At 42.8% G+C, this 21,602-nt stretch overlaps 1 protein-coding gene across 1 annotated transcript in view; it reads right to left on the bottom strand.

Moving 5' to 3' along the window:
- Nucleotides 1-17,547, bottom strand: part of LOC132831508 (synaptotagmin-1-like) — a 151,428-nt gene extending 133,881 nt beyond the window's left edge. Inside the window, exon 1 of the mRNA XM_060849698.1 lies at nucleotides 17,434-17,547. The gene's annotated coding sequence lies outside the window, so the exon portion shown is untranslated. The remainder of the gene's footprint in view (nucleotides 1-17,433) is intronic.
- Nucleotides 17,548-21,602: the final 4,055 nt, after the last annotated feature.

The following is a 21,602-nucleotide window of genomic DNA, read 5'->3' as shown; positions in this document are numbered from 1 at the left end:
GGTTTGTTTTGGCAATGGAGGAGGCCAAGGATGATTATGTCAAAAAGGGAATGGGAAGGGGAATTAAAATGGGCAGTGACTGGGAGGTCCGGTCAACCCCTGTGGGCCCGGCTGCGATACTTGGTGAGCCATTCCCTAAGGTTACGTTTAGTCTCCCCAATGTAGAGAAGTCCACATGGGAGCAACTGATGCAGTAAACTGGGTTGGAAGAGGGGCAGACGAACCTCTGTCTTACCTGGAAGGATGGTTTGGGGCCCTGGATGGAGGTGAGGGGGTGGTGCACCAGCAGGTTTTGCATCTTTTCTGGTTGTAGGGGAAGGTACCTGGGGGTTTGGTGGCGATGGTGGTGTGAAACAAGGACTGACGGAGAGAACAGTCCTTGTGGAACACAAAGAGGGGTGGGAGGGGAAGATGTTCTTGGTGGTGGTCTACAGTATTTGGAGTTGGTGGGAGTGTTTGAGGATGATGCGTTGGATGCAGAGACTGGTGAGGACAAGAGGGACTCTGTCTTTATTGAATGGGTGGGATTTAGAGTGGTGGAGTGGGGAATGGAGATGGTGTAACAGAGGTCTGTCAGAGGCCTGTCTGGATGACGGAGAGAGGAAAAGCATGTTGTTCAAAATAGGTGGACATCTGGGATACTCATGAGTGGAATGTCTCCTTGTCCGAGCAGATGATTCAGAGGCAGAGGAATTGTGAGAATGGGATGGAGTTTTTGCAGGATACTGGGTGGGAGGAGGTGTACACCAGGTAGTTATGGGAGTCGTAGGTTTATAGAAGACACTCGTCTGGAGACTGTCGCAGGAGAACAACATTGGAGGAATAACACCTTATCTTCCGTGTGGCCACCCTACAACCTGGAGGACTCAACATTTAACTCTCCAAGTTCAAATAACCTCCCTTCTCATCCCCTGACTCCCTTCCCAGCCCCTCCCCCTCCCTCCCACTGTTCCCTGCTACCAATTGGATTCATTCCTCCCATTGACCAACCAGGTCGTACCCTCTCCCTGTATTTACCTATCTCCACTTCATCACCCTCCCCCCCCCCGCCACTCCCTTTATCCTCCCACACCCACCCCCAGTCCTGAAGAAGAGTTACACCTGAAATATCGACTTCTACACCTCCTGAGTTGCCTGGCTTGCTGTGTTCTTCCAGCCTCCTGCCTGTCTATCTTGGATTCCAGCATCTGCAGTTTTTCTGTCTCAGACCAGGAGAGCATGACAGACTTCCTTCACTCAAAGACACTCATGAGTTAGATGGGCTTTTCCTGACAATTGGCAATGGATTCACAGTAGATACTTAACAACAGATAATATTGATTGAGTTGGACCGAAGGGTCTGTTTCTGTGCTGTTTGACTCTATGACTGTCCAGACAAGGTTTCAGCCCTCAGCGTCTCTGTGGGAAAAGGAAATTAAACAGAGATATATAGAACAGACACTACATAATCCAATACTTCTGGCTGCACTGTCTCCCATCCTAATTGAGCGCTTGCTTAGCTGATAAGTGATCTGCTTCCTCAGTGTAAATTTGTTTTGTGTCACATTTAGACGGGTGGGTATGAGACAGAACATCAGGCAGTTCCAATAAAGCTGCTCCCAGGTGCTGTCAGCTTCAGCTGCCATGCACCCCCGCTCAACTTCCACCATTATTACTTCAATAAGTGGGTGAAAGATTGAATCCTATTTCACAGCAGGGATGTGGCTCCAATTAGGATAAAGCTTTTAAGGAACGCTCTCTTTCATTTTCTCTTGGTTTCTTTTGTTCGTTTTCCTTTCTTGGCATCCCACAGGGAGAGGGATTAAACCAAAGTGTTTATGGGGTTTTCGATGGATTGTTTTTTAAATGCTGAAAGAAATGGCAACACAAATAATGGACAATATTTCACAGAATCAGTTTTAACAACCTGGTATATTATCGCTAGACTATTAATCCAGGGAGTCGAGAGGGTGGTGCTGGAAAAGCACAGCTGGTCAGGCAGCATCCGACGAGCTGGAAAATCGACATTTCGGGCAAAAGCCCTTCATGATTCAAAATATTAATCCAGAGTCCCAGATAATGTCCATGGCCCTGGGTTCGAATCCTGCCGTGGCAGTTGTTACAATTTGAATAAAAATCTGGAATTAAGAATCTAATGAGGACAACTGATTGTTTGAAAGAAAACATCTGATTTACTAATGTCCTTCAGGGAAGGAAACTGCCATCCTTATCCGGTCTGGCCTACATGTGACTCCAGACCCACAGCAATGTGGTTGACTTAACCACCCTCTGAGCAATTAGGGATGGGCAATAAATGCCAGTGGCACCCACATTAATCATAGAATCCCTATTGTGTGGGAACAGGACATTCGGCCCTTCAATTAACACCGACCCTCTGAACAACAGGCCACCAGACTCACCGCACTATCATATCCCTGTAACCCTGCATTTCCCATAGCTACCCCACCTAGCCTGCACATCTCTGGACACAATGGGACAATTTCACATGGCCATTCCACTTAAACTGCAAAGCTTTGGACTGAGGGAGGAAGCCAGAGCGCGTGGGGAAACCCACATAGGCATGGGGAGAACATGCAAACTCCACACACAGTTGCCTGAGATTGAAATCAAACCAGGGTCCCTGGCGCTGTGAAGTGGCAGTGCTAACTGCTAAGCCACCGTGTTGCCTGTCAATCTCAGACATTGTCAAGTAACGTCAACATTGAACATTACAATAGCATGCAGCTAACCTAAAGGTGGGAATGCTTCACAAGTTGAAAGAGAACTTGTTTATGTCATCAGAATTCAGAATTACTGCTGATTTTGTGACTCCAGGCTCCTTTCACAGAACCTGAAGAAAGAAAATGCATCTGGGCTCTAACTTAATTGGGGTCAATGGTAATCCTGGAACAATCTAGTGTCTGGACAACACACGGCCCATATTTTAACTCCTGAGTTTAATATAGCACCCCTCTACTCACCCTCCCATATAGCCACTGAGGGTTTTTTTTAACTCATTGACAGGATGTGGGTATCACTGGCTAGGCCAGCTTTTATTGTTCAGCCCTCATTTCCTATGGGGAAGTTGAGAGTCAATCACATTGCTGTGGTTCTGGAGTCACATTTAGGCCAGACCACAAGGCTATCTCCTCTCTGTGCTGTTGATCATGTACTTTCCTCATTATTGGTTTATGAACATTGACTGTAATCCAAAGGAAGTGAGTAGATTAGCACACAAGCCACAAAATAAATGAACAAGAATAAATTAATTGAGGATCTATAAACAGTATTCAATTGCCAAAGTCAATTGCAGAATACAAGATATATTGAATAGTGAGATGTTTAAAGTGACCATGCCTTTAGTGCCACCTTCAATCTGCCAGATAAAGAGATGAACATGAACATACAGTTACCAAGTTCTACTCCAACATGGAGGCTTCCTCAAGAAAAAAGAAGTTGTGGACAGAAGGGATTTGTGCCCCATGGTAGCTGCGCCCTCTTAATTATGGGCTTTATCGTCAACAGTGACCAACAAAGCAATGAATGATGCTTAGTGTTTTTTTATTATTCGTTCACAGGATGTGGGCATCACTGGCTAAGCCAGCATTCATTGCCCATCCTTAATTGGCCAGAGGGCAGTTGAGAGTCAACCTCTTTGAGTCATATGTAGGTCAGACTGGATAAGGTTGGCAGTTTCCTTCCCTAAAGGGCATCAGTGAATCAAATGTTTTTTTTCAAACAATTGGCAATGGTTTTATGGTCATTATTAGACTCTTAATTCCAGACTTTTATTGATTTCAAATTCTGCCAAGCCATGGCAGAGCTTCAAGCCCGGGTCCCTTCAATTAACACCGACCCTCCAAACAACAGGCCACCAGACTCACCGCACTATCATATCCCTGTAACCTTGCATTTCCCATAGCTACCCCACCTAGCCTGCACATCTCTGGACACAATGGGACAATTTCACATGGCCATTCCACTTAAACTGCAAAGCTTTGGACTGAGGGAGGAAGCCAGAGCGCGCGGGGAAACCCACATAGACATGGGGAGAACATTACCTGGGGTCTCTGGATTAATAGTCTAACAATAATGTCAATAGATTGTTAAACTTGATTCTGGGAAATATTGTCCACTATTTGTGTTGCCATTTCTTTAAGCATTTAAAAACCAATCCACCAAAAAACACATAAACACTTTGGTTTAATCCCTCTGTTTAATTTCCTTGAAGGAGATTAGTGAGTTAGATGGGTTTTTCCCAACAATGGTTTCATTGTCATCAGTAGATTCTTAATTATAGATTTTTTTTATTGAATTCAAATTCCATCTGCCACAGCAGGATTCGAACCCAGGTCCCCAGGACATTAGCTGAACTTCCGGATTAATAGTCAAGCAATAATACTGCTAGACCATTACTTCCCCAAGTAACAAGAGAAAGCAGAGAGTGATAGAACAACTAGTTCTAAATAAAATGAATAACCCTACACAGGATAATATGAATTAATGAAGGAGCAACAGAGATGGGAGCTCCCACATGAGGCACATTGTGCGGCATCTCAATGAGCTCCTCTTTTGTAAATGTTCTGCCTTCAAAGGCAGTATAGCTCTCAGAGCAATCAGTGAAATGTGATAATCCCTAATTAGCAAGAATTAACTGTATGAAAATGAATTTCCTTTACAAAACCCTATTTCTGTCTCTTGATCTACAAGAAGCCTTGATATGACAGCACAGATGCACAGGAAGATTGTACAAAAGTGACAGTAGGTGGAGATTGACACATGAAAGAGGAGAGTAAGAGGGGGCTGGTGTGGACCTGAAGTGAATCTAGACAGGTTTACTTACAGGACAGAAAATGGCTTGGAGTTCTTAATTTCTATTTACATCAGTATTTGCATAAAACAATGACAATGTTAAACATCAAAAGGAAATTACTCAATAATTGATGAATAAAGCAACAAACAAGAAATACGAATAAATGGGTTAGTAAAGTGCGAAAGACATAAAGGAAAAATTGAAAGTGTGTAAAGCAGAATAACTTAAGTTGCTGGAGTCACGAATCAGATAAATTGCTCGTAGTCTGTACTTTGTTTGTCTGCCTATCACTGTGCCTACGTGCTGGGCTGGAGGTTTGTGACTTTTTTCCCATTCAGCACCTTCTCTGGTCAATATAGAACCAAAGAATTATACAATGGTTACAACACAGAAAGAGGTGACTCGGCCATTTGTATCCCTGCTGGCTCTCTACAAAGGCAGCCCAACTATTCCTTGCCCTGTCTCCATAACTCTGCAGCTCCAATCTCTTCATGTAATTACCCAATTCCTTGTTGAAAGCTACCTTTGAATCTGCATCTAACAGACTCTCAGGCAGTGTATTGTAGATTCTACTCACTCAAAACACTATGTGGCTGCTCTATTCTACACCAGTTCCTCAATTTAATCCAATACTTACTTTGCTTTAAAGCCGCCCAGTCTGAACAATATTTGCATCTACAAGCACATTGTTCTCAAATATCCTGCTGGAGCCATTTCCTACTATTTGCTCAGCTTGCAAATTTATCACCAACATTAAATATCAAAAGAAAGTGAGACCAAAGCAGTATCAAGCAAACATTTTGTAATTTAGAAATTTCGAAAATAAGTGCAGGAGTAGACTATTCAACCCTTTGAGTCTGCACCACCATTCAATACGATCATGGCTGACCATGCAATTTCAGACTCCCACTCCTGCTTTCTCCCCATACTCCTTAATCCTTTTAGTCGCAAGGGCCACATTCAGCTCCCTGTTGAATATGGCAAAAACAATTACTGCAGATGCTGGAAACCAGATTCTGGATCAGTGGTGCTGGAAGTGCACAGCAGTTCAGGCAGCATCCAACGAGCAGCGAAATCGATGTTTCGGGCAAAAGCCCTTCATCAGGAATAAAAGGCCTTTATTCCTGATGAAGGACTTTTGCCTGAAACATCGATTTCGCTGCTTGTTGGATGCTGCCTGAGCTGCTGTGCATTTCTAGCACCGCTGATCCAGAATCCCTGTTGAATATATCTAATGAACTGGCCTCAATAGCATTGAACAGAATGAGTGGGATTTTAACTCACTCAAAACCTATTCTCTTAAAGAGTTAAAACAGGACCCACTACCTCCAGTTCCAGCGTAGATGCTGAGAATTTATTATTGAATGGAAATAGCATTTATGTAAATAATTGAATTATAGGGGTTGGGGGGAAGATACACAATTTCGGCACGGTGGCACAGTGGTTAGCACTGCTGCCTCACAGCGCCTGTAGACCCGGGTTCAATTCCCGACTCAGGCGACTGACTGTGTGGAGTTTGCACGTTCTCCCCGTGTCTGCGTGGGTTTCCTCCGGGTGCTCCGGTTTCCTCCCACAGTCACAAAGATGTGCGGGTCAGGTGAATTGGCCAAGCTAAATTGCCCGTAGTGTTAGGTAAGGGGTAAATGTAGGGGTATGGGTGGGTTGCGCTTCGGCGGGTCGGTGTGGACTTGTTGGGCCGAAGGGCCTGTTTCCACACTGTAAGTCTAATCTAAGTCTAATCTAATCTAATTTCCTGGGGTACATTCACACAAAATAATGCTGGATATCTGAAATAAAAACAGAAAATGCTGGGAAAAGCATTACAGGTCAGGTTCCATCTGTCATATGGGAGTCAGTGTTAATGGTTCTGATTGACATTGTGATGAAAGGTTATTGATCTGAAATGCTAACTCTGGTTTTCTCACTCCACAGGTGCTGCCTGACCTGCCAAGCTTTTCCAGCATTTTTTCTGTTTTCCTTCCTGGGGTACCTTAATTGTCGCTACTTTCTACTTCAAGAGTCTCCAGTTACAGCAACTATCTATTTCCTGTTTCTAAAACAAACATGGATCTATATACTCTAAATGGATTAATGCCTTCTCTAAAATAGCAGAGAGTGAAATGTCTTACAAATGTATTAAACATCTGATCAATATAATTACCAACAGCAACCTCTTGAGTAGGATTCCGACAATATTTCCGGTGAGTTATAATAGATCAAAATAAACAGATGTAACTGATGACTCCAAGAGGCAATCAGCACTTATTTTAAATAAATGCAAAATACTGCGGAAGCTGGAAATCAGAAACAAGCACAGAGGATGCTGGAGAAACTCAGGAGGCAAAATCTGTGGAGGGAGAAACAGGATCATTGTTTCCAATCCATGATTCTTTTTCAGAACACACAATGCACTGCTCTGAAGAAAAATCATACTGGATTGGAAGCGTTAACTCTGTATCTCTCTCCACGGATGCTGCCAGACCCGCTGAGCATCTCCAGCATTCTCTGTTTTCGCTTCAGCGATTTTTTTTCAACTTCCCTGTCAGTGACTCTTTACCCAATGAGAGGTCCAGCTAATCAGCACCCAGTTCATTGAAACTTTTCATGTTTAGGTATCTGTCAATCCTGTCTGTTCCTTAACTCATTACTTCCATTTCTCTGAATCCCTTTGAAAAATTCTCTAAATTAAATCCCTGGTGACATAACTTTCCGGGGAATTAAGCTCGTCCATAATATTCAAGTATCTCCTAAGCAACCTTCGCTGTGTCCAGTGAGACAAGTATCCCAAGGGACTGTAGATAACGGGAAGATTATGATCCTGAGAACTGTACTGAAGGAAGTATGACTCATTCCCAACCCAGATGGGTTGAAAGGAAGGTCATAGACTAAAGGCGTCACTGATCTTGCTAGAGAAGTCAGGATAACAATATGTTCACACATAATAAACAGACCTTCTACTATGCAAATGACCCAGGGACAGAATGACTCTGTTGTACACTGGCAAATGTAACGAGTAATTATGGAGAAGCAGAACCTGCTGCATGTAATACAATGAAGATACAATTTTGTGCTCTGGAGAGACAGTGGTGAAAAAAAGGGCTACAAATAACAGAGCTAATTAAATAACAGAGAATGGGGATGTCAGTAGATGTAGCCAAGTTAGGACTCCTCTGGTATAATGGTAGTGTCTCTGCCTGTGAATCAGGAGGTCTGGGTTCAAATCCCATTTGCTCTAGATGTGTACCATAACAAGTTGGTTAGGAGAACACCTACCAGATAGGTTGTAATTTGTATTTCAAACTTGAAGTAAGTGTTTCCCAACATGTTAGTTGCACCCAAAGTATTTTCACACATGACCATTTGTGTTCAAACAGTGTCTTTAATACAGTGAAATATCCCCACTTGGATACCAACAAGAGCAGGGAAGCATGAGAGGGTCTGACGATGGGCCCAAATGTGCAGTCAATGAGATTTTAAGGATGGTATTGATGATGGAGGTAGATGTGGGCAGATCAAGAGGTCTGAGAGATTTCAGAATATGGGACAACACAATGCAAATTTGAATAACTGAAGGAGATGGAAATGTGCAGTGGTTGGTAGGGAAGTTGTGGGATAGATATGTGCAATTGATTAGAGTGGGAGGAATGCAGGCAGGAATGTGACCAAGTTGCAGATGTAGGAAAAGCAAAGCTCTAATGGCTAATTGAAAACTGATGAAGATTTTAAAATCAATGTGGTAAACAACAGGAAGCTGATGGAAATGAGCAAGAATTGAGGAGAACAGGATTTTGTTCAGGATAGAACATGGATTGCAGAAATCTGGTTAAGACACAAGAAAGAATTTGCAATGACATAACATCTTTCATAGTCCCAGCAATTTTGAAATCTCGAGTTTAAAACCCAAGAAGCACCTTTTAAAAAAATACTATCACTGCGATAAGATGGGGGAGTGTGACAATAAATCCAGACGCAGCATAGTCCCGTAAGTAGCAATGTCATAAATGGCCAAAAGCTTGTTTTTTTCTGACATGCGATTGATTGCAGCATTAACTTTGCTCAGGACACCTTGTGATCTTTGCATCCGCCTGAGAAAGTGAAAAAGACCTCTAGATAAAACCTCACGAATGATAGGAAAGCTCCAACAGTGTAGCACTTCCTCAGTCCTGCACAGAAGTTTCAAATTCTGAACAAAGTTCCTGAAAGGGAGACTTTTTTTATTCATTCAGGGGATGAGGGCATGGCTGGCCAGGCCCACCATTTGTTGCCCATCCCTAATTGCCCACAGGGCTGTTACGTTTCAACCATATTTCTGGGGTCACACGTAGGCCAGACCAAATGAGGATGGCATTTTCCATCCTGAATGGACATAATGACCCAGATGGATTTTCCTGACAATTAACAATGGATTCATGGTTGTCATTAGACTCTTGATTCCAGACTTCTTTTAGACTCAAATTCCACTATCTGCCAGACTCAAACTTGTGCTCCCAGGGCATTACCTGGGTTTCTGGATTAACATGTCAGCATTAATACCACTAGGCCACCATCTCCCCCAAAACATATAAAATTCTGGCTCAGTGACAAGGTTTCTATTGCTGAGCCAAAGCAACCAGCTAGGTCTAGAGTTCATATAAGATGCAGTTCAGGAATACAGAAATGGAAATGTTGAGGCTGGAACTAAATGGTAATTGGAATGGCTAATGTTTCAGCAGACAGGTGATGTGCTGATCTTTGAAAAGAGCAGTAATGGTGATGAGCTACACCTTGAGTTAAAGGTCATCAAGCTCTAAATGGTTAGATTTACCTGGAACAATGGACATCTGAAAGGGGAATGGAATTGAAATCTAATCTGGTGGTTCCAAATGGAGCCAAACAAGGAGATTTGAGGCTTGTCAACGTTGAGGTGGAAGCATCTGTATTGTTACAATCTGCTCAGTATTTCTGTTTATAGTTGAGGGGGAAGGAGAGTCAAAAGTGTGACAAAATAAAGCATATCCTTGTCTGACTATAAAATCATATCTTCTTATGATCTTTAGATACTACCAGCATTGAAAGTGAAGACAATAGGTGGCCATTTCTACATCCTCACATCCAGTGAATAACTTGATCTGTCACATGCATAGATTAGAAATTAATCCAATAGTTGAAAGTCAAATCTTCACAGCTAAGTGCCATTTTTAAAAAATTCACTCACAGGATGAGGGCATCACTGACCAGGCCAGAATTTGTTACCCATCCCTAATTGCCCAGGAGGGGCAGTTAAAAGTTAACTACATTGCTGTGGGATTGGAGTCACATGTAGGCCAGACCAGGTAAGGACAGTAGATTCCTTCCCTAAAGGATGTTAGTGAACCAGATAGGTTTTCCCAACAATTGAGAATGGATTCATGGTCATCATTAGATTTTTAATTCCAGATTTTTCTTGAATTCAAATTCCACCACCTGCCATGGCAGGATTTGAATCCATTACATAAAATTTCACCGGAAAGGGAAAAGAACAGCAAAAAAAGTGTGATAAATATAATGTATTTCATTGGTATTACTGTTCGGATTGTAATGGGAGGAGTGCACTGTCTGCTTCTATATTTCCACTGTTCCACAGGTCACTGATTAATGAAATTGTTCTTCACAGTTCCTGATATTTCTCCATATTAGTCTTAAAACAAGAAGATCCATCAATGAGATTTCTTTAAGAAACACAAAATCATTGATTCATTATGAAATAAAACTTCTGCTATGTTGATGCAAAATTGATTAACACATATTTTTTAATGTGAAAATATAAATGTTTACCCTCTAAATAACCCAAAACAATCATACAAACAAGCATTCATATGCATACATGAGGCTAGAGGGGGAAAGATGGATTTCTCTCTGTGGAGACTCACTTTGGGAAAAAAGCAACAGTTCGGCCAATAGGTCATAGTTCTTGAAGGCAAAGTGTGGAATGTTCAGATGGCTGCCAGTCTGATGTTCTGGCATACAAAGACAGCTATCATCAATAACAAAGAGATGTCCCTAGGATCATTGCCATCACAGCTGAATCAAGTAACACATATTGAAGATCTTTCCAGGTCCTCTTCAAGAGGACATTCAGGGCTCAGACTGGTGACCAGGGCTCTCGGTATCACACTGGGCCCTCAACTGGAAGGTTTTCAGAAACAGGAGAACTGGACTGGGCCACATACTGAAAAGCTACAAACACTCTCCAAAGCAGAAGTTGCAATTGGACTGTCCTAACCATAGACAGGGGGACATTTGCAAACAAACAGTTCTCATAAGACATGTGACTACCAAGAAATGTCTTGTTAAAAACATGTTCCAATGTGTCTTCTCATTGACCTTTAATTTAAAGAAAAACAAAGTATCTCCACAATCCGTCAAACTCAAGTCCATCCATCCTAGTCTGTGTGGAGTCTGCATATTCTCCCAGAGTCTGCATGGGTTTTTTCCGGGTTGCTCCAGTTTCCTCCCACAGACCCAAGATGTGCAGGTTAGGGTGGATTGGCTATGCTAAATCACATGTAGTGTCCAGGGATATGTACACTAAGTGAATTAGCCACTGGAAATGCAGGATTACAGGGATAAGCTAGGGGCATGGGTCTGCATGGGATTCTGTTCAGAGGGTTGGTGTGGATTCAATGGGCCAAATGACCTACTTCCATACCGTAGGGATTCTAAAATGATTAAGCATGCAGCATTTTCATTACAGATGAAACAGATCTTTAGGGAGTAGTATTGTATAATTATTCAGCTAATTATAATGAGTGTAATTCACTGTGTATAGTGAAGGAAAAGAAAAACTTTTGATTATTTACGACATTTACAATGATAAGCTGCCTCCAAACTGCTTTAACTCCAATGAAGTACTTTTTGAAGTGTAATCACTATCACACAGCTCTGATTCAGCCAGTTTCCATCGACAAGTGCGAGGTGATAATGATTGGTTATTTTAGTGAAAAAACAAAGAAAGACAGATTCTAGAAATCAGAAACAAGAACAGAAATTACTGGAAAAGCTCAGCAGGTCTGGGTCAGTGGCTCCTCCTCAGAATTTGAGCTCTGGGTAAGGGTCACTGGACCCAAACCGTTAACGCTGATTTCTCTCCAGAGATGCTGCCAGACCTGCTGTGCTTTTCCAGCAATTTCTGTCTTTATTACCAACAGTTTTCTGCTTTTATTTGTTCATTTATTAATCCTTTCTCAGTTCATAATACCAGATATATTACTGTATTGGAAAGCCTATAAACCACTCCCACGACTGATTCCTTACCTTTATCATTTTTCATCCATACTCAAAACCTGCATTTCCAATGGCCAATCCATCTAACCTGCACATCTTTGGACTGTGGGAGGTAAACCAGGGCACCCAGAAAAAACCCACACACTTACAGGGAATGTTCAAACTCCTCAGAGACAGTCACCCAAGGGTGGAATCGAATCAGGGTCCTGGTATTGTGAGGCAGCAGGGCTAACCACCGTGCCACCCGTTTGAATTATTTTAGGACTAGGATTCCATTTTTAACAATGCCGATTCATCTTTTGTTTTTGGTTTGTGTGTGCCACTTATTTACCCCAGATTGTAGGACTTCCAACAGTGTTGCCCTGATACCAACTCCCAGGAAGAGAGGGACAGTAGCTTGAAGTAATTCACCCTGCAGTTTTCACCCTCTCTGTAAGAAGGTTCATGCTCCAAACTGCTCTGTTTGTCACAGGAGCTTTCTTTCGAATATGGGCATGTTACTATGATTGGCAAAGCAAGGTGATAGTATTACTTGCTGGACAAATAGGGATAACTCTAAGAATAGGGTAAGTGTCTGAGATACAGTTACAATATTATGGGCACATTGACAACAACAACAACTTGCACTTATATATTTGAATAATAGGAACAGACAAATCATAGCAAATAGGAGCAAGAGGAGGCCATTCGGCCCTTTGAGCTTGCTCCACCATTCAATATGATCACAGATGATCATCCAAATCACAGCCCTGTTCCCACCTTCTCCCCATGGCTTTGTTCCTAAGAATCATATTTAACTTCTTCTTGAAAACATTCAATGTTTTGGTCTCAACCGCTTTCTGTGATAGAGAATGCCACAGGCTCCCCACTCTCTAGGCATTGAGATTTCTCTTCATCTCAGTCCTAAATGATCTACGCTGTATCCTTACACTGTGAGCTCTGGTTCTGGGCTCCACAGTCATCGTCCTTCCAGTGTTTACCCTGACTAATCCTAATATACAAAGGGACTTCACAAAAATGTAATCAGGCCAAATTTGACATCAGCTCACCCAATACGATATTAGAGCTGATGACTAAATTCTGTGACAAAACACAGAATTATTACTATGCAGATGGAGACCATTTGGCCCATCGTACCTACACCAATTCTGTTATCTAGTGCCAATCTTCTGTTTTTTCTCTACATCCCATTTCTAACCAAATAACAACGCAACACTCTCAAATTGAACATTCCTCTGCCACATTTCCATGCCCTAACTACTCACTGTGTGAAAATATGTTTTCTTTCATCACCCTTGCTTTGTTTACACATCATTTCAAAATCTACGCCCTCTCATTCTTGTTTCTTTTACAAGTGGAAACAGTTTCACCTTATCTATCTTGTCAATTAAGGTTGATGTTTTGGATTAATTTAGGAACAAACATAGGAACAGGAGTAGGCCATTCAGCCCCTTGAATCTGTTCCACCATTTAATGAGATCATGGCTGATCTGTGGCCTAACTCCATGTCTGCTTTGGCGCACATCCCTTAATACCTTTGCTCAACAAACATTTATCTGTCTCAGATTTAAAAATTAATACCTGAACCAGCATCCACTGCCATTTGTGAAAGAGAGTTCCAAACAGCCACTACCATCTGGTGTAGAAGTACTTCCTAATATCTCCTGAACACTCAACATATACCACGGCAGGCATTGAGCTGCAATGTGCACTGTGCTTGTTCTGAGTGTAGAGAGAGAGAGAGCTAATTCTTAATTCTAATTCTTAAGAGACTTAAGAGAGAGGTATGAAGATGGAGAAGAAATTCCAGAGATTGATGCCTAAAGAGTTGAAATTGCAGCTACCAATGATAGAGTGATGGCAGTGAGGAACAGACCAGAATTGAAAAATGCAGAGATCCTGGGCAAGGTAATACACTGGCATGCTAAACTGCCCATAGCGTTAGGTGAAGGGGTAAATGTAGGGGAATGGGTGGGTTGCTCTTCAGAGGGTCAGTGTGGACTTGTTGAGCCGAAGGGCCTGTTTCCACACTGTAAGTAATCTAATCTAAGTAATTTTTAAAAAATTCAGAGATACAGGGCTGGGACATGTCAAAGCTATGGACTTGAACACAGAGGCAGGTCTGCATCTGTTGCTCTTGATGTGGTCTCCTCTACATTGGGGAAACAGGATGCCAACTTGCGGAACATTTCAGAGAACATCTCTGGGATACAAACACCAAACAACCTGTGGCCAACCACTTCAACTCCCCCTCCCACTCCGCCAAGGACATGCAAGTCTCCACACCAAATCCAATCCACCTGATGCCTGGAGGAAGAACATCTCCTCTTCCATCTTGAGATCCTCCATCCACATGGCATCAATGTCAATTTCATCAGATTTCTCATCTCCCCTCCACCCCTTCAACCCAGCATCACTCTCTTGAACTGTCCTACCTGCCCATCTTCCTTCCTACTTAACTGCTCCACTCTCCTCTTCGAACTAACACCATTACCTTCATCTACCTACCGCCTTCCGAGCTACCTCCCCCCATCCCCAGCCCCCTCCTATTTATCTCTCATGCTCGTTGGGCTCCCCCACATTCCTGAAGTACTTCTGCTCGAAATGTCACCTCTCCTGCTCTTCGGATGCTGCCTGGCCTGCTGCGCTTTTCCAGCGCCACACTTTTTACTCCGATCTCCAGCATCTGCAGTCCTCACTTTCTCCGAGGTCACCAAGCAATCATTTGCATCACAAACACATAGGATGACCCCAATAATTCACATACATTGTTCAGGTTTTGGTTACAGGTGAAAAGAATAGAATTACATTGTCAGTTATCTCTTTGTTAATTCCGTTCACACTTTTAAAAATTATTTTTGAGGTTTTCTGTAATCACTATAGAGACTTTTGTGTTGTAAAGACACTGGAATCTTGATCTCTGACAAACATGTAGTCAGTGCTGGATGAGCACAGCAGTTCAGGCAGCATCCAACAAGTAGCAAAATCGACATTTGGGCAAAAGCCCTTCATCAGGGCTTCCTGATGAAGGGCTTTTGCCCGAAACGTCGATTTCGCTGCTCCTCGGATGCTGCCTGAACTGCTGTGCTCTTCCAGCACCACTGATCCAGAATCTGGTTTCCAGCAGTTATTGTTTTTAACCATGTAGTAAGTGCTCCCATTTTAAGTGGGCCACTTTTAGAATACTGCATTCAATTCTGGTTTCCCTGTTATAGGAAAAATGTTGCGAAACTTGAAATGGTGCAGAAAAGATTGACAAGGACGTTGCTAGAGTTGGAGGATTTGAGCTATAGACAGACTCTGAATAGGCTGGGGCTGTTTTCCCCGCAGCGTCTGAGGCTGAGGGGAGACCTTATAGAGATTTATAAAAGGACGAGGGGCATGGGTAGGGTGAATTTTTTCCCAGGATGGGGGAGTCCAAAACTAGAAGGCATAGGTTAACGGTGAGAAGGGAAAGATACAAAAGGGACTGAAGGGCAACTGTTTCATGCAGACGATTGTGCGTGTATGGAGTAAGCTGTTACAGGAAATGGTGGAGGCTAGTACAATTACAACATTTAAAAGGCACATGGATGGGTATATGAATAGGAAGAGCTTAGAAGGATATGGGCCAAATGCTGGTAAATGGGACTAGATGGTGGAAATCAGAAACAAAGATAGAAATTGCTGGAAAAGCTCAGCAGGTCTGGCAGCATCTGTGGAAAGAAATCAGAGTTAACTTTCGGGTCCAGTTACTCTTCCTCAGAACGCCGATTAGCTCTGCTTTCTCTCCACAGATTAAATTAGATTCCCTACAATGTGGAAACAGGCCCTTCGGCCCAAAAAGTCCACACTGACCCTCTGAAGAGTAACCTACTCAGACCCATTTCCCTTTGACAAATGCACCTAACACTATGGGCAATTTAGAATGGCCGATTCACCTGATCTGACTGTAGGAGGAAACCAGAGCAAACTCCACACCGATAGTTTCCCGAGGCTTGAATCGAATCTGGGACCCTTTTGCTGTAAGGCATGAGTGCAACAACCACTGAGCTCCCTCAGATGCTGCCGGACCTGCTGAGCTTTTCCAGCCACTTCTGTTTTTGTTAGGGACGAGATTAATTTCGGATATCCGGTCGGCACAGACCAGTTGGACCGAAGGGTGTGTTTCCCTGCTGTTGGAGGCTCCAATCCATCCGGAGGCTTCGGTCTCACTCCATCACCTCTCCCCTGAGTGGCCGGACATCACACGAAGTCCAGGCTATTCAACTGCGGGGGGGAGGTTCATGTCCCAGCCTTGCTGCTCGCCCTCTCTCGGCGCCCGGTGCTCACTCACCTTCCAGAGGTCTGTTGCGGTGAATTCAGAGCGGACAGGAAACTTTGTCAAAGTACAAGACAAGTCCGGCAACAAAAGGGTTAAACCTTTCATGCAGGGACAAAACGCAGAAGCCGGAGTGAAGCGGCGCTGCCCGGCATCGAGAAACCCAGACAGTAAATTCTTTGAACAACCCCATCTCCTTGACACTTGCTGTCTAGTAAAATTCATTAAAGCTACCATGAATCAGGGGGTGTTTCAAGCCACAGTTTTCCCTGTTGCACTAATCTTTCAGTCCCAAAGTTTATAGACAGCAGAAATATGAGTCTGCGAACCATTAGGCACTGAATTATTTAACGAATGATTCTGATTTTTTTCAGTATAAAAAAACGTGATTCTAAAAGCACCCCAGCCCTCCCCTCCACCCAGTCAGTGCCCCAGTCCAGCGCAACTCCTGCCCCAGTAATCTCCAGCATCTTATTCTAAATTCCAGGTTTCCAGCTTTTATTTGAGGGCACTTCCGCGCCAGCAGCACCGCCCTCATCCAGCTTGGCACCCTTTGGGACTGCGTGCAAGGTGCTAGTTGAATGCAAGTTGTTGTTGTTGTTTCTGCCACCGGCTTCCCCACTCGGCCAGCCTTCTACCTGAACCTTTCGCAACAGTTTACTCCGCCGCTGCCTTGACTTTGAGTAAAACTGAACAATGCCCAGGGTGCGTACACCAGAGCTCCACCCATGCGGTAGGAAGCGAATCCTAAAACAATTGCACTCAGCGTAAATCTGTTCTTTTTAAAATAATTGTATCTCTTAATCGACACGAGGAGCAGTGGGAGAGGCAGGGCGGTGTCGCGTTGGGAAATCTCGGTATGTAACAGGATTCACGAAGACCGTGCAATTTTGGCAAGTAAACCCCTCACAAAGGACTCTTGAGTTGAGGGAGTGGCGATTAAAAAGCACCTTTTAAAATAAGGTATCCCCGTGGAAGCCATCAAACAGCATCATTGACAAGCTTCCTCAGGAGATGAGAGCTTGTTTGCTCCAACAACAAGCTGCTAATAATTAGGTTGCTAGGCAGCTATTTAACACAGAAGGGCCATTTCTCTTACCTTGGTTGGTCCTGTGAAGTTCTTTCTCCTCCCCAGCAAAAAAAAACACCTCGCCCTTGCCACAAATTCTTTAGAAAGAATTGTTCGGTCTCGGCTGGCGCTACAGGTAGGATGCCTCCTTTCCCCCCTGCTGTTGAGCGGAGGCTCACTCAGCGGGAGCTGTCCAGCGCTGAGTGGTGCTGAAATATTCCGCTTGGTGGGGCACGGTACCGTCCAGAGAAATAATCACCTTCGAGGGTGGTGCAGGGAGCCCAGGAGGAGACAGCGTGTACACAGCTCATCCTTTCGACCATACCATCCTCTTGAGGGTGGAAAAGGGAGGAGGAAAGAACTCACGATGCCAACAAAAATGAAAGTGAACAGCCAAGCCACCCCCTTTTGACTGTCAAAGATGCTCCAGCCCTCTTCACAGCTTGCCAAGGCAGCAACCTGTTTTCTGAAGCACATCAACTTCCAAGAGATGGCATTACATAATGTTATAGAGATCAAGCACAGTTAACCAGTGCTTTTTATTTTCTTTCCTTTCAGAATACAATTGCTGGAATTATTGCCATTGGTTTGCCAATGATGCACATGAAGAGATTATAAAACTGAAGTTTGATATCCTCCCCACTTGAAAATCTATTCCTCTAAAAGATGAAGACACTTAAATAATCAGAAATAGTTACAACAGAACCTGAAAGAGAAAGGGCAGGTTCTTACTACGAAAGCAGCCTCTTCCACAGAACACCTGCCTCCTCCTAAAATATCATCCTGTCTTACCCCTTTCACTGATTGATCTGCTATACTTTGGCAGTGATTTCATTATCTCAGTTCAGATTTCCAATTTCAGATCATCTGGAATTAGTCACACTTATCAACCAGAATTTTGTGCAGAATTGTTAACATGGAACAAACGAGATGAAAAGAGAAAGCTATTCAGTCCAACCTTATAAATATTGTCATGTTTTTCAGTCATAGTCTCTGCCATCATACTTAATCTCCTGACCTATCAGAAAAAAGAAAGGATACAGTCACCAAAACATGGTGTCATCAGTGGCTCAGGTTTCTTTGTTCATTTCTGAGGTAGACACTTGACAGCCAAACATTGGTCACCAATCCTTCACAGCCCTTGAGCAGGTGGTGGTGGAGTGCTTTTTTGAACTGCTGCAATCCATGTGGTACAATTACACCCTCAGTGCAAAATTTCTGTAATGGTTTGATACAGTTACGTGGTTTGCTAGTCCATTTCTGAGGGCAGTTTAGAGTCAGCCACTTTGGCGTACATCTAGAGTTTCATGTACTCCAGACTAGGAAAGGAATACAGTTCTGAAGAAAGGTCACTTGACCCAAAATGCTGACTCTGATTTCTCTCCACAAATGCTTCCAGACCTGCTGAGCTTTTCTAACAATTTCTGTTTTTGTTTCTATTTACAGCATCCACAGTTCTTTTCATAAAGTTTGCTTCCTTAGTTCCATCAATGATCCACGTAATAACCCACAACAATCCAATAGTTTCATGATCATTGTGAATGACATTTTACAGATCTGCAGATTGAATCTAAATTCTCTCATGTGCTGTGAGTGGGTTTGAATTTATGTCATGAGAATACTGGTGTAAACCATTCGATTGTTAGTCTAGTAACATTATCTCTCTTCTATCATTCTCCAATATGGTCAAAACACATTAGAAACATTTGCTAACCTGAATGTGGAGTGCCTATGAATACTTGTATTGTATTTGAGTGTGTTCCTGACATATGTGTGTATCTATGTATTAATGGCCATGCTGCATTAAAGCATATAGCTAGCACTTTTCTCAACATCAGGGCACTCTAAAACATGTTATAGGTAGTGAAGCACTTAAATTATTATAATTAATATAAGGAAAGGGAATAAGGCAGCCAATTTGCACAGAGCAAGCTCCCATGGCAACTATAAAAATGCTCTAATATAACTTGAGGAATTAACCAGGACATTTACGATAACTCTCTTGCCCTCATTCAAATACGGAGGAGGTTCTTTTGTGGCAATGTAAAAGAGCACCATTGCTTTAGCGTGACAAAAGACAGCACCCCTCCCTCACAGTGCAGATGCCCTCAGCACTATGAATTGTCAGCTTAGATTATGTGCTCAAGTCTCTGTAATGGGACTTGAGTCATGATCTCCTGACACAGAGATCAGAGCGTTACCAACTGAAGCATGGCTGAAAGTCTGGAGTTAAAAATCTTCATTCCAGAAAATGGAGCAGTTTGCTCTTATGTACCAAACTCTGGGTGATGGGGTCAAGAAGCCAAACAGAGACAAAGCTGTCTGATTCAAATACAAACATCTTATGGATTTAATTTGAATAAACATTGAATTGACAGTTTATTAGGAGTTAAGAGACAGATATATAAAATTCCTTTGTCAAACTATTTCTCACTACTCTTCAAACTACGTAGCTTGTCTGAAACCATCAGAGAGTTTTAAGCCAGATACATTCTGTTACTGATTGAAAATAAATTACCATGTAAATGTTAATATTCAAGCTCCTTGTGTCTAGTCCAATTTATATTGCATTTTAGTGCAGCAGATCTCTCTTGTTTTTATGTCTCCCAAAGAGAGATCGTTAATCTTGATAATATACAATATATAATTGTTCCTGTTACTTATCACTTTATTTGTCAGTAGATTTGTTTGGAAGTTTATAAGCTAAGCTATGGTCCTATTATTCTATCAATTTCAAAAGTTAAAGGATATGATTGGAAGACAGCTAAAATAATTCAAAACACAGAGATGGAAGTTTCTCTTTACATTCTGTTCTTATAACAAAGGATCTGAATATTGGTAAATTGAGGAACACTCAAGGGTATGGGAAAGAGGGATTTCAGATATGGCATCCAAATCAAATATCCAAAGGGAAAACTTCAAAAGGTAGCTAGCCTCTGCAGTAGCCTTTACAGATACACCATAGAAAGCATTCTATCTGGGTGCATACAAACTTGGTACAACAACTGCTCTGCCCCAGGACCAGAAGAAACTACAGAGAGTTGTTTGGACAGCTGAGTCCATCATGAAAGCCAACCTCCCATCCACGAACTCCATATACACCTCTTATTGTTGTAGAAAAGTTGCCAAAATTATCAAAAACTTCTCCCACCCCAGTAATGCACTCTTCCGAGCTCTTCTGTCAGGCAGAAGATACAGAAGTTTAACCACATGCTCCAACGGTTCAAGAACAGCTTCTTCTCTGCTGTTATTCGACTGCAGAATGGACCTCTCTAACTTCAAATAATGTTGATCTTGTTTTGTGCACCTCCTGTGCAGTGTGACCTTGTATGGCTTGCTTTGTCTAAGCACCCTATAATCTGTAAGCTTTTGTTTGCAATGATTTACCTGTACTGCTCGCAAAATGAAACTTTTCACTGTATGTAGGTACATAGGACTACAATTAATCAAATCAACTCAAATTAGTATTACAATGTTGATGTTGACTGTTCCTTCACAGACCAGCTGGGTCTTTTTCAGTGTGCACCAGAATAATAGCCATCCACACACTGGATGCCTTTGGTCTTCACATTGAGTCTTTAGCTTCCCATCAGACCTGTACTCAACTTGAACCTGGCAGAAAGGGTGTTCTTGGGCCACATTAGTGATGGCCACTAGGAAAATGGAGAAAAGGGTGGCTGCAAACACAACCCAACTTGACACCAGATCTGATGAGAAAGGCATCAGGATCCAGTTGGAGTGCTGGAGAATCATGGGCAGTCATTTTTCATCATGAAGAAGGTATGATGCATTTCTGCAAACAGCTGATGGTCCCACGACCTTCCAGAGAGTTTCCTGCTTGACTGAATTGACAGCTCTCACTAAATCAATGGAGGTCAAATGGAGCTTTGACTTCTTCAAAGCATTGCTCTTGAACCTGCCATATGTCAAAGATTGAATCCATTGAGTTTCATGGTGCTCTGAAACCACATTGGGATTCTGGGAGAATGGTTTCTGGGATTGGAAATGGACACTTCAGTAGTACACTGGTAAGAATTGCACCTGCAATGCAGAGTACAGTTATGTTACATAAAGCTCAGCTTCTCCCAAAGAAGCACAGAGTCATGCAGCACGGAAACAGACCCTTCGGTCCAACCAGTCCATGCCGAACTAAATGCCAAACTAAACTAGTCCCACTTCCTGTTCCTGGCCCATTTCCA

Source organism: Hemiscyllium ocellatum, chromosome 33, assembly GCF_020745735.1.
Source record: "Hemiscyllium ocellatum isolate sHemOce1 chromosome 33, sHemOce1.pat.X.cur, whole genome shotgun sequence".
In the NCBI taxonomy this organism is placed as follows: domain Eukaryota; kingdom Metazoa; phylum Chordata; class Chondrichthyes; order Orectolobiformes; family Hemiscylliidae; genus Hemiscyllium; species Hemiscyllium ocellatum.
Note: the sequence above shows the minus strand (reverse complement) of the source record. Positions and strands in the feature narration are given on the sequence as shown.